An 11,484-nucleotide genomic window follows, 5' to 3' on the forward strand; every position below is an offset into this window, starting at 1 on the left:
CGGAGTTGTATCCCGATCGATACAACTAGAACTTGATGCTGAGGCATGTAATGGAAATGATGGCTCCGAGATTGTTTTCTCGCACGGAGTCCAGGAAGTGTTCTATGGGCGATGTTATTACATACTTTCTAATATTATAATATGCCACTCTTATCTCTTCTGATGCTGCAAGATACTTGGAGCTGCTTGAAGATGCTAGTCTTCGATAGGCTAGGCTTTCCCCTTCTCTTCTGGCATTCTGCAGTTTAGTCCACAGATACTACCCATTTCATTGACACCGATGCATATGTAGTGTAGATCCTTGGTTGCGAGTACTTTGGATGAGTACTCACGGTTGCTTTGCTTCCTCTTTTCCCCCTTTTACTTTGTTCTTGAACATCGCAACTAGATGGTGGAGCCCAGGAGCCAGACATCACCTTCGACGATGACTACTATTGCACCGAGGGTGCCTACTACTACGTGGTGACCGCCGACGACCAGGAGTAGTTAGGAGGCTCCCAGGCAGGAGGCCTTGCCTTTTCGATCGATGTTGCTTTTGTGCTAGCCTTCTTAAGGCATACTTGTCTAACTTATGTCTGTACTCAGATATTGTTGCTTCCGCTGACTAGTTTGTATTCGAGCTTATGTATTCGAGCCCTCGAGGCCCCTGGCTTGTAATATAATACTTGTATTATTTTAATTTGTGTCTAGAGTTGTGTTGTGATATCTTCCCGGGAGTCCTTGATCTTGACCGTACACATTTGCGTGTATGATTAGTGTACGATTGAATCGGGGGCATCACAACATATATAGCCAGTTAAATTCTCAACCTAGAACGACATGCATGCCCTGTAAACCGATTCGGAGGAAGTAGTAAAAATGAGGTGATTTTACCGAGCGGTGGGCGGGGAGCTGGGCTTGTCATGCGGTCCCACGTGTCATGATGTACAAAGGTGATGCGCGTCCCTCTTGAGGCAGAACAATGGCAGAAGCAATATGTGGTTTTCTTGAAGGAGATGATGGCGAAGGGGATTCGGCGAAATGTGAAATAATGGTTGCTTCGTCCGTCTAGGAAGGTGCGGCATTGTGATTTGACATCTCATTGCTCATTACTACTACTGGGGCTCTACGCTGGGGTGCGTCCCCGCTTCTGTTCTGCACTGTTATTTCGTGCATGACACGTCGACCCAGTTGCTATATGTCCCACATGTCGGCGAGAGGAAGTATAGAATTCATGAAAGCGAGCGTATCCACTCTTTTAGTACGACGGAGGAGTACAAGACACAGCTTGGTTTTTGCTGCTTCGCGTGATCCATTGATACAAACCTGGACTAAAAAAGGCGACGGCGGGTCTTTTCCCGTGCGGCAGGCAGGGGAGTTTGGCATAGACTGTTCGAGGCAATGAGGTAGGAAGGGAAACAAGCAAATAAAGGTTGAGCAATTTAGTTTTGGGAAAATCAGATTTTACGGAGTACGTACCCACTATGGAGGTAGTACTACTTACTACTCCCTCCTTTCCGGTTTATATGGCTCATCTAATAAAATCATTTTTCCGTTTTATAAGTGTCAATTCTACTAGTAGTACCATCACATGTTTGGACTTCGAGGTGCATTAAATCACCTGATGCAAGCAGTATCAAGAGAAAACTCACCAGTGCATGTAGAAGTTCATGGAAATTTAGTGGTCAGGCATGCATTCGTTGTAATTAATGCATCGGTAAACATAACTTATTGAGAAAAACGAGTGTACTAATTACTTGTGCAAACTACGAAATTAATTCCACCACTCACCGTCTACCTTGGTTGGAGAGATTTTGAAATTGAGCCATAAACCAGAAAGGAGGGAGTAGTAACATAGCCTAGGGTAGCTTGCTGCACCACTGACTCCAAGAAAATTGCTGTAGTACTACTCGTATGTACCACTGTACTACTCCTACTAGTACTAAAAGACATATATTTCAAACAATGTGATAATCTCTCTAACCAAGGTAGGGACGAGGAGTAAACGGAAGGATTAGTAAAATTTTCTCCTCGTCCTGTGAGCCACCGCGCGCGTGGGCGAGGGAGCGGGCGTAGCATAGTAAGCAAGCTTCTCCTCGTCCTGTGACTCTGCGAGCCACCGTGCCCGTGGGCGGGGGAGACGGCGTACTAAGCAAGTTTCTCCTCATTCTGTGAGCTGATGGGACACATCAAAAGTAATATGTACAGAGCATCTCCAGTGTATAGAGCCTTGCCTCTAAGGTAGGCCCCACATGGTTTGCCTCTTATCAAATGAAAAAACCACAATGTGTAGAGACTCTAACCAGCCTCTAAGGTGGGCCCTAGCAGAAATTTAAAAAGTATGTATTAGAAACACATTTTTCCAATCAGTACTATTTCTCTTTTACTCCTACTTTCTTATACTTCCTAAGGCTGACAATTGGGACGAGATGGATTGTTACATTGTTAGAGGCAGCCCCTAAGGTTAGAGGCGATGCTAGCCAGTTTTTTGTTAGAGACAGTTCATGCAATGTATAGAGGTCTGCCTCTAAGAGGAGAGAGGGCTTAGAGGAAACAAAAAGCATACATTGTGGATGCGCTAAGTGCTTACTTTCCGGTCTACATGACTCAATTTAAAATCCACAATGCATCCATAATAGATGCTTAGTGGTGGAATAAGTTTGTTACTTCCATAGTTCATGTGTGTTGACTAAGTTGACACGGCGTTGCGTGTGCGTCAACCTTTTTTTAGGAAAGCGTATGCGTCAACCTATAGTAGGCACACAAGTCAGCCTCAAATGTGTGGAAAACAGCATACAACCCATCTGCTATTATTTCTAATAATTTACAGCCCATTTGCTAATTCTTAAGGATTTTTTTGGAACCCATCTTGTTTTTGTTAGCATTACAGCCCATATTGTGGCCACGGTTAAAAATTATATGAAATTGTGCATATTTCGGTGCGGTCAACTGTTTTTAATCCCAAAATTACGAGTCACATTCAAACTAATTTGAAAAAAAAATATAATCCAAATAATTGTCCACGCATAAAAATCAATGGAATTTAAAATCTTGTAATGAAAAAAATGAAACTAATTCCTGGTTTGATGTGTTTTAAAATTGGGACAATTGCACTTTTACCCCTAGTTGGTTCCTACCCACGGGTTTTGCCCTTACTTTTCGAGCTTGCTCAGTTTTGCCCTTACTTTTTCTGTCAAGGTCCCTCGAATGCCCTTTGACCGTTTGACCAAAAATTTGAAAATTCATAACTAATTCATATGAACTCAGGAAAATGCAAATAAGATATCAAAATGTTCAGATAAACATTACCTTTATGTGCATATCATTTGGATTCAGGACAAAAGCACCCTTTAAACTACCTGAGGTAATTAATGTTATTAACATTATTAAACATAAAAAGGTATAAACAATATTTTTTTCATGAATAAAAATTACATGCAAATGTAGGTGATGTTTTTTGAACATCCTGATATCTTATTTGCATTTTTCTGAGTTTGTATCAACTTGTTATGAAGTTTCCAAATAATAGTCAAAGTCGTTAGAACATTCTTAACAAGATGATACGAACTCAGAAAAATGCAAATAAGATATCTGGATGTTCAGAAAACATCACCTACATTTGCATGTAATTTTTATTCATGAAAAAATATTGTTTATACCTCTTTATTTTTAATAATGTTAATAACAACAATTACCTCAGGTAATTTAAAGGCTGCTTTTGTCCTGAATGCAAATGATATGCACATAAATGTAATGTTAATCTGAACATTTTGATATCTTATTTTCATTTTTCTGAGTTCATATGAATTAGTTATGAATTTTCAAAGTTTTGGTCAAATGGTCAAAGGGCATTCGAGGGACCACGATGGAAAAAGTAAGGGCAAAACTGAGCAAGCTCGAAAAGTAAGGGCAAAACCCGTGGGTAGGAACCAACTAGGGGTAAAAATGCAATTGTTCCTTTAAAATTTTTAGCTCATTTCTCATTACTGATAGCCCATTTTCTGGGCAAGCCGGATGAAACTCTCCTCGTCTTGAAAGATTTGCAGCCCAGCAGGGCTGACAAAGCAAGTAGGCCTCATTTGGGTATTTCTTTAAAAAAAGTAGAACTGGGCTAGCCATTTTCAGCAAGAAAAAACACAATTGGGCTCATGATGTGGTAAACATAAATAAAACCTTGGCTAGACGGGCCACAGCCCCCGCACAGCCCCATTGTTACCCTGATCTGTCGCTAAAACTAGTATAAATAACAACTGCTTGTTCCTCACAAAAAAAGTAAATAACAACTGCATGACCTGCTGGGTCCCTGGTGTCAACCGCTCGTTGTGTAATTCTCTCGTTTGACTGCGTTGACAATGGCGTGAGCCCCAGATGGTGAACGGACGGAGTATGATACCATTAGTACTACAGTTCTTTTGGAAGGGTTGTAGTAGTCCCTCCCATTCACATGTTCAAATTTCAAGCTTCAATAAAAACATTGCACGCAAGGATTAAGAGAAACCTTGGCAATGCATGTACTCCCTCAATCCATATAGGGTATAAAATGTGTTTTGGAGGCTAACTTTGACCGCATGTTAGAGCAATAATATGACATCCAACTTACACAAATCTTACCATCAAATCCATACGTGGTCATTATACCGCTAACACATGCATGTGGTGCAATTAGTACGTAGATACAGTAGTAAACACTCACTATCTAGTAGTACTAGTAGTACTCTACATGAGACCATCCAACTGTGTCCCGGGCTCCCGGCAGAAGACCGCCGATACCGATTATTCGTTCATATTTAAATTTGTTTTCACACAACAAAATATCTCTACTCTTATAAAAAACCAAGTTGGTGATGATGGTGTGCCTGCCATCTTGTAATATAGACCGCCCGATCTATATCTAATGGATAGAAAGCAAACTACGACAATTTTACAAAAGATACCCGCACCTCTCTCCACATTTACAGATAAGGCCTTGCATCCCCTAGCGCACGCGTTGGAGAGGAGCTCGCATAAGCTGTTTGGATCTTGCCTGGGGTAGCCAAAATATTGGCGACCCTTTTGTCCACCGGTGCCTTTGCCATCGGTGAACGAGGAATAGCTTGGGTGCTCATGCATCCTCCAGCGCGCGCGTTGGAGACGAGATCGCATGAGCTGTGCTTTTTTTGTCCCACCACGCCACCCGAGCCACCCGTAGACCGACCGGCAACCTGCAAATTAAGCCATCCAACCATAGTCGCACACATTCTGACATCAACTCAACCAACCGGACAAAATTCATGCAAACACGGCGATATTTCATATAAACAATGACAGAATTCATATAAAATACCGGATTTTCATACAAACATGATGGATTTCATTACATTCAAATCAACTAAGCAGTTCTAGTCCTGAACAGCACATGTATAATAATACCTAGCCTAAATGGTCGCCTGCCGATCCATTTGTCTTCCTCATGTCCGGCGGCATGATCACCGGACTGCAGGGAGCCCCGGAGGTATATGCTTTAGCGCAAAGGATGGCTCGCTTCCCCACTGCCCAACTGACATCGTTGGTTGATGCCCAAGATGGAGGTGGAAGGGGGCTTCTCCGCTTCTGTGGAGCCCATGCGGGGTCGACGAAAGTTCTTGCAACAAAAGGATCCGGCAAGACACCTGATGTGTACGCCGGCGTCGCCTCCCCGGTGGCCTTCATGGGACCCAAGTGGTGGCGGCCTCCTGTGTTCTACTTCTCCTCGATGATGGCGGCGGACGCGGAGGCGCTGGCCACCGACTCGTCGCTCTCCGCGCTCCTGGCTTGTGTCTCTCCTTGCATGGCACGGCCCCAGGCATGGGAGTCTCGGCCATAGAAACGGGAGACGCGGTCGCAGACACGGGAGGCGCGGTACGAGGCGGCGGCGTGGATGGAAGCGACGACGCCCGTGCTCCCCGCCATGCCGGCGTGGAGCAGCTCACCGCTCCTTGTTGAGCTGGCCTGGAACAGCGAGTTGCTGAACCGCGCGCCGGCTTGGGGCGGCAACTGGCTCCGTCGGGCGAGGTGAGGGAGGTGGATTAGCGAGCTGCATAGCTCGTATCCGGTGGGCTCGGCGGGCCACCCAGCCGGCTTGGATGCCGGATAACTACTCTTCGTAAGCCATCATAAGAGTGGACAAAATGGTGAAGGAGGAGATAGGGGAGCGGCGGAGGTGTGCGATTCTTGGCCGGCGTCTGGCCTCGTTTAAATAGGAGATTAAATATATGGCGGACGGGAGGAGCTCCGCCGATGTTGCGTTTAATGCTGGCCCGGTCATGAACGGACGTGTGTCCAGAGTGGGTTTCTCGGCTTCCACACAGGTTTCATGGAGGCGTTTGAATGCAGCAAGGAGGCGTGTTCAGCCGGGCGTGCAGCGAGCGGTGCCCTCGACTCTGACGTACGACACCGCGCTGTTCTTTCACTGATGTGTCGGCTCGTTGGGTACCTGGCCTGCATGTCAGTGACCCAACGCAGGCAGCACACGGCAGAGGAGCTTTTGGTGGGCCAGGGCAGTCAGAAGCGGGCATTTCATAAACCGATGATTATTCATTGAGTGTGACATCATATATTTCATGTAGATAAGCCTACTATATAATGTAAGAGAATTTTAAAATTTTCATATATACGTTGATAGCCCCTTTGATACGTTGTGATTCATAAAGACCGCTGCAAACTTCAATGTTCTGCTTATCACACATAAGATTGATTAATACGTGTAACAGTCCATGTCTTTAACAAAGGGTGCATGCACGTATAGGTTGAGCGTGTGTCTTGCGTCGTGTGATGTGTGCATGCACGCGTGCGAGTGTTGCCTGCGTGCATGTGTATGTTTCAGTGTTGCATGCATGTGTGCGTGCGTGCGTGTGTTTGTGAGTGCATGTGTACGTGTCAGTGTTGCACGCCTGCATGCATGTGTGTGTTCGTGCGAGAGTTGCATGTGTGCATGTGTACGTGCGGGGTGAGGCTACACGTCAGTCGACTGACTTTTTCATCTCTGGTCAGTCGATTTTCCAACCGTTGGATGCGAAATCAAGGTCCTGCAGTTCATCTTACACCTCCACCCCCTGAGCCGCCGGCCACCACCAGCCGAAACGCCGGCTCACGCCGCCCGCGGCCGGCGGCGCTCCCGCGCCGCCTCGCCGCCCGCCCGCCCCAAAACCACTCCCCACCGCCGGCCCGCCGCCGCCCCGGCCATCCCTCTAGGCCCCCCGGCCGGCCGTTTATATTTATATTTTAATTTAATGAGTATCATCACAAGGCGATCCTTGTCCGCTATGGTTAGGGGGCGCGGGCTGCCAACCAGAGGTCTCACGACTTCGAATCCCCACCAACCACTAATTTATTACCATTTATGTCTTTCATATACGCGCTGACGGGTGGGCCCTATGGTAATATGTGCTGCTAAATGTGGACCGTTTGACTAGTCAATTGATTGTGTCATCAAAAAATTACGGAGCTGTATGGTGAGCCAGTGACCGTATTATCATCATAAAATGTATTTTATTAACACAGTACAGACTCAAACTACCATTTCTTTCTTTCATATACGCGCTGATAGGTGGGCCCATGGTTACGCGCGCTGATGGTGCAACACTAGTTGTGCCACGTGGAATGTTTGACTGGTCAATTGATCGTGTCACCAACAAAATACGGAGTTGTACGGGTGAGCCAGTGACCGTATAATCATGACATGTATTTTTTTAACACGATACAGACACAAGCGTTCATATATACACGCAAACACCCACCGCTATAAGCCCACACACGCAGACCCTACCCCTATGAGCACCTTCGAGAGAGTGAGCCAGCATATGATCTTGAGATTTTACGAAGTCACCATAGGTGCCTCGTAGTCGAGGGGAACGTCTCCTCTCACTGAACGCACATCGACGGAAAATACTGAAATTAATCCAGGATAAATGCGAGCACCAGGACTTTAACCCTGGTGGGCTCGGGAAACCACTGTCCTCCTAACCATCCAACCACAGGTTGGTTAGCACTACAAAATGTATATGGTGACCGTGGTGATCTTATTCTGAAGTCCAGTGACCATATCGTGCTTTCGCTTCAAATACAATGACCGTAAGTGTCGTCAACAAAATACGGAGCACGCATGAAATACAATGTCCGTCAGTGTCATCAACAAAATACGGAGACATATCGTGAGCTAGATACCGTATGATCACCACGAGAATGCATACGGTGACCGTAATGAGCATATTCTGAAGTCCAGTGACCGTATAGTGCTTTCGCTTGAAATACAGTGACCATCACGCGTGAATGTGTCAGGGGCATGCATACTTTTAGAGGGCCGAGAGATAGTTTGTGTGCTTACGTGAGAGTGGTGTAGAAAGAGGGGGTGTCCGGTGGAGACAAGGAGAGATATGCCCTTCGTTTCTCTTTCCCGTGACTAATATTTTAGGAGAAAATACAAACATTCACAATGCAGAACAAATATTATTGGATTCACCATGCAATTAAGTTTCATGTATAACATTGTACTGTTGTATATGCTTATTTTCTTAGTGGCCGATTGTGTGTGGGGTGTGGTGGGCACATCATTTCTAGTTGTGGTGGGCCAACATGAGGACTCATGGGTCGGTTCCATCCTGCTCCCATAGGTTGGACGCATTATACGAAGACCCATGTGCAGGAGTCGGCGTACAAGACGAAGCTACCAGAGTCGTGGAGGACTATATCCCCACTGATGATAAGCTGACTGTATATGATTTGTAACCCTAGGCCCCGAGTATGTTATAGAAGCCCGGGGGCTAGTTCGTCGATTGTAAACACACGCACAATGCCCGGTATTCACGTGTACTTTGTACACATCCCTATCACAAATATACAGTACCAGGAGTAGGCTTTTTCCTCAACTGCAAGGGCCCGGACTTGGGTAAAACTTTGCCTCGTATTACTATCCAGCCTAACAGTCAAGGATATCCTATCGAATGATCTGATGGAATCATATCTACCAACTACTATGAGAGAGGTGTGTGGGGGGCAGCAATGTGTGCGAGAGAGGCCTAAAGATAATGTGCGTGCAGGAGACACGTAGGCACATATATGTGCCTATAGAGGGCTAGTAGAGACCGCGCGTGTGTATATATGATTGTGAAAGAAATAGTGTTTTCCAACTGAGATTAGTGAAAAGAGTGGTACATAGTAGTGAGAAAGAGAGAGGGAGATATATAGAGAGTGTGTGCATGAGACACTCCGTCACCCGGGAGAGAATGTGAGCATGTGTGAGAGAGAAATGCCGATGTATATAAAGTGTGTGCACTTAGGTGTTAGCTAGAGAGAGATATAGTGTGTGTGTGTGTGTGAGAATGGGCTGAGGCATAGTGCATCTACGTGTAAAAGGCAGTTCTACGCATTAAACTAAAATATAAATGGCATTATTATTTTTGGATGAGATATTAGCGTATGAACGAACATCGGTCTATCAGACACCCATACTCTATTGAATTCTAGCATGTGCATGTGTTTATTTCATATTATCGATCCATAGAGTGAGAGTGGTTTGAAATCCAGACAATGCATTGCTTTTGCAATTCATATATAAACATTAATTAGTGCACTCCATGTTGTTAGTGTGAAGCACTTTATACATTTGTCACTTACATGGATACATTCCAAATTGATAGCTATGAAGTAAAATACATGTTGAATTCAACATAAAGGGGATTTCAAAGATTCGAATTCATAGTAAGTGCATTAATATATTTGAATCCAAGATAATGGCATTTGTAAATCAGATCTAAAAGGGGGCATCAATCTTTGTTGTGTGTTTGAACATGCTATATATTCATACGCACGTCTAACTATTTTTTTGAAACCAAAGAGATTATATCTGGAACCATGCATGAACTGAGGTAAGTTGCATATTTTTTAATATATATTCAAATGTACCCCCTCCATTCCAAAATAATCGTAGTTTTAGGATTTTCAAGAGTCAAGATTTGTGAAGTTTGACAAATCCTGAAAGTTCAATTCAGAGAACCGAAAACGTTAATGCTTCTGCTCCCAAATATTGAACGAAGCGCCAAATAAGCCTCTGGTCACCCGAAACCGCGCGAGACTAATGTTTGGTGGTAGGAAATTACTATCCTGACTCTGGCCCGTGTAGCCTATCGGCCCGATGTCCAAAGGTCTAAACCGGGGTAGGTTTGTAACTTCACCAAGACGCCAATCTCAACCGCCTCCGAGAAGCATTCATACGCCGTGGGCGCCTAAACATCCATGCGCTCGGCCAAAATCTATCCTGCCAACCATTTGGGAGACCTGAGATTACTGTCCTACCCCCAACCCGCAATATGTCCGAAATTTTAGATGGGGGCAAAGTTTGTAACTTTCCCCAAATTTCAAACAAGCGCGTCCCAAACCGAAACATTGTTCCCCCTTAGTTCCCCCTCCCTATGTTTCCCCATTCATACTCCATGGGCGCCAAAACGCCCTCTCCACCAGCCACGAAACCCCAGCCTCCTCCATCCTCCACCCCATCGCGCCCAATCCACTGCCGCCCTCCTCCATCACGCCGGAGCAGGTACCCGGACGTCGTCGTCCAACGCAACCGCAACTGCAACGCCCTCAAGGACTTAGCAGCTGAAGCCGAGGTAGAGCTGCCTCCACGACGCCGACGCCGACGTGCGCCATACCAGAACCACTTCGACCACGCCGTCCTGCGCCTCACCGCAGCCGCTCCACTGTCGCAACCGTCCACTGCACCAGAGCTGTTCCCGCTACACCGTCGTTCACCACCTCGGATCTGGTTCCCGGCCGCCGATAGAGGCCACCGCACCACACTCAACAACTTGGGCATGGGTTCGTCAAAGGCTCCACCGTCCTCCACAAATTCTCGTTTCCAGCGAACTACAAGAAGATCGTTGGAAAAACATAAGGAGGACACAACACTGCTAGCAGAAAGAGGTACTCCTCTTCCCTTATTTGTGCAAATCTTACGTCTCTGCTCACACCGTATTCATACCATGAAATAAACTAGTTGAGCGCTTCTTACTGCATCTTCTTCGTGATACTAAAAGCACAAGGTTTCCTCCCATTTACTATTTCACCTTGGCTAGAGGTCAGTAGCCCGCCTGTATTTCAATTCAGGGTCAGTTGATTCGTGCTACCTCTTGAGCACTGCGTTGGTTTTCCCTTGAAGAGGAAAGGGTGATGCAGCAAAGTAGCGTAAGAATTTCCCTCAGTTTTGAGAACCAAGGTATCAATCCAATAGGAGGCCACGCACGAGTCCCTCGCACCTACACAAACAAATAAATCCTCGCAACCAACGCAATAAAGGGGTTGTCAATCCCTTCACGGTCACTTACGAGAGTGAGATCTGATAGATATGATAAGATAATATTTTTGGTATTTTTATGATAAAGATGCAAAGTAAAGAAAGCAAAATAAAGACGGCACCGGAAATAGCTTTTTGACGGGAGATTAATATGATGGAAAATAGACCCGGGGGCCATAGGTTTCACTAGTGGCTTCTCT

The sequence above is a fragment of the Triticum aestivum genome, chromosome 3D (assembly GCF_018294505.1).
Source record: "Triticum aestivum cultivar Chinese Spring chromosome 3D, IWGSC CS RefSeq v2.1, whole genome shotgun sequence".
In the NCBI taxonomy this organism is placed as follows: domain Eukaryota; kingdom Viridiplantae; phylum Streptophyta; class Magnoliopsida; order Poales; family Poaceae; genus Triticum; species Triticum aestivum.